At 34.4% G+C, this 2,697-nt stretch overlaps 1 long non-coding RNA gene across 1 annotated transcript in view; it reads right to left on the reverse strand.

Annotated features, from left to right (window-relative positions):
• Positions 1-248: 248 nt before the first annotated feature.
• Positions 249-2,697, reverse strand: part of LOC107567408 (uncharacterized) — a 13,818-nt gene continuing 11,369 nt past the window's right edge. The window contains exon 3 of the long non-coding RNA XR_001606641.1: positions 249-260. This is a non-coding gene — a long non-coding RNA (uncharacterized lncRNA). The remainder of the gene's footprint in view (positions 261-2,697) is intronic.

Here is a 2,697-nt window from a genome sequence, read left to right on the forward strand (position 1 = left end):
TGTAGTCATGAAGAAGCCCCATCAGCACAGCAAAGGCATGTGACATCTTTTACATTATCCAGGGTAGCCTCCTCCTTTAAAACCACTGGTGCATCAGTTTGGGGGAAAGGACATTCTCCTCTTTGACCAGCATTCGGACATTCACATACCTCACAAATTTTCATGTACGTGGAAGGCTGCTCTTTAAAGGGTTAGTTCACCAAAAAATGAAAATGATCATAATTTATTCTGCCCCATGTTGTTCCAAACCCATTCAAACTCTGCTAATTTTTGGAACACAAATAAATATATTTAATATTCTCTTAATTGTTGTCCTCTATTGCAAGTCTGGGAGACCAGTATTTTCTTCTGAACAGACATGTGCACTATGATATAATTTAAGATGTATTCATATATAAATATTGGCATGGATTACTTCTACAATAACTCTGTATTTTTTAAGCTTGAAAATACTGATTATCTAGACTTTCAATGTATTAACAAAAAATGATGAGAGAAAATTCTAAATATCTTTGTGTTCTAAAGATAGACAAAAGTCTTATAAGCTTGGAATGACATGAGGGCAAGTAAATTATTATTTTTTGTGTGAACTATTCCTTTAAGAAAGGAAGACCAAGAATGATGACTCTCCAAATCAGACAACTCCAAAGTTGGTTTGAGGTATGCAATGAAAAAGACAGACATCATTGGTTTAAATAAAATATGAGCACGTAATCATAGTGTTGCAGCATCAAAATGTGAGGTAAACAGGCAGGTGACAATGGAAACATTTATTTTCTAAAAATAACTCACATCAATCTCAAAAGATTGATGCTCTCCTATGCCTCTGGCTTTCAACATCTACAAAAACAAACATTATTTTACTCTTAGAAAAAAATAAAAAATGATAACATGATGGAATTATGAACTTTACTTGCCTTAACCGTCTTTCCCTCTCTTCTGAAGAAGCTGAGAAAATCGCCTCTTCACACAAGCAGGGTTCCGTGTCGTTAACTCCAAAGTTGGTTTGAGTTCTGCAATGAAAAACAGAGACATCAATGGTTTACATAAAATATGAACACGTAATAATACTGCTGTTGCATCAAAATGTGAGGTTAACAGGCAGGAGACAACATTTTCTAAATATAACTCACATCAATCTCAAAAGAATGATGCTCTCCTATGCCTCTGGCTTCCAACATCTACAAAAACAAACATTATTTTACTCTTAGTAAAAAAAAAATTGATAACATGATGGAATTATGAACTTTACTTGCCTTAACCGTCTTTCCCTCTCTTCTGAAGAAGCTGAGAAAATCGCCTCTTCACACAAACAGGGTTCTGTGTTGTTAACTCCCGGCACAATGAAGACACAAAAGCTCAACATGTCTGAAATATAACATGCAAAACATTACTTTTAACAATTATCACTTCATCAGCCTCAAAATAATTAGGCTAGTCTTTATTAACTTACATAACGCTGTTTCTTTTAGGAAACTACATTGAATTTAACCGCAGAAAAAAAAGATAATGAATTAACATGTAAATATGTTAATAACCCTCTCTTAACACCTCAGAAATGTACATATTGTAATAGTAAATTATTACATGACATAAGACACTCACTGACGTTATATTAAAAACACCTCTTCCATTCAGTAAAAGAGGCTGTTAAGACCGCGTCCACGTATTCTTCAATATAAGCTCTTTTCAGAATATTTCCACCTTCCATGAAATCTCAAGATACTACCGGACTCAAACAATGAATGATGACTTTACATTTTTAATCTTTACTTACCATAAACCGTCTTTCACTCGCACTCACTTCCATCTGAAAACGCTGAGAAAATGGTGGCTTCTCGCACTGGTGTCGTCGAGATACGTCCGATGTTAACGTGACGTGCATGCTCTCTTTCATGTCCGCATTCCCAACCCAGCGCTGCTGGGTTATAGATCAAGACCAATTTTCAACCCAAAATTGGGTTAAAAAAATCCAACGTCCTTACCCAGTGGTCTCAACCCAGCATTTGGGTTGAAAATACAACCCAGCGTTTTTTGGAGTGTATGTTGCTGTTTAGTTATTCTGAATGGATCTGTGTACTGTAGATATATGCAGTCAGCCGTCGGTTGGTTTAGGGTTTTTTTGACATCACCATGTGGTCCTGTTCGGTATCGCAACTTGACTTCTCTAAAATGTAAAAAAGCTATTTACATATATACACACATACCGTATTTGCCCGAATATAAGACGACCCTGATTATAAGACGACCCCCCTTTTTCCAGATGTACTTTTTGGAAAAAGGCTTTTTAAAAACCAAATCTTGTTTTTTTTCTCAGTAAAACACATTTTGTCTTCAATTATTTTCATATTGCATATTTTTCCTATTTTAATTTTTGTTTTGAAAGTATGGTAAAAACTGGTAAAATGTACCAACAATCACATTTAAAAAATATACACTTTTTGATATACCATAAAAAAAAAACAGGTAACGTTAGCCCATCTGAATTAGGACATTTAGGCTATCCATCTAATCATTTGGTTCTTTGGTGTCCTTTTGGAGTTTTGGAGTCCTTTTTTGGAAATACATTTATATTTATCTTGAAAAAAAGCTTGCAGAAAATACATATTTTTGAGAATCACCCCTCAATTTTTTGGTTTACTTTGCTGAATGTAGCAAATGACAAAATAAACATTTGAAACAAGATAAATGGTCTAT

Source organism: Sinocyclocheilus grahami, unplaced genomic scaffold (assembly GCF_001515645.1).
Source record: "Sinocyclocheilus grahami isolate Dianchi unplaced genomic scaffold, SAMN03320097.WGS_v1.1 scaffold1156.1, whole genome shotgun sequence".
Lineage (NCBI taxonomy): Eukaryota > Metazoa > Chordata > Actinopteri > Cypriniformes > Cyprinidae > Sinocyclocheilus > Sinocyclocheilus grahami.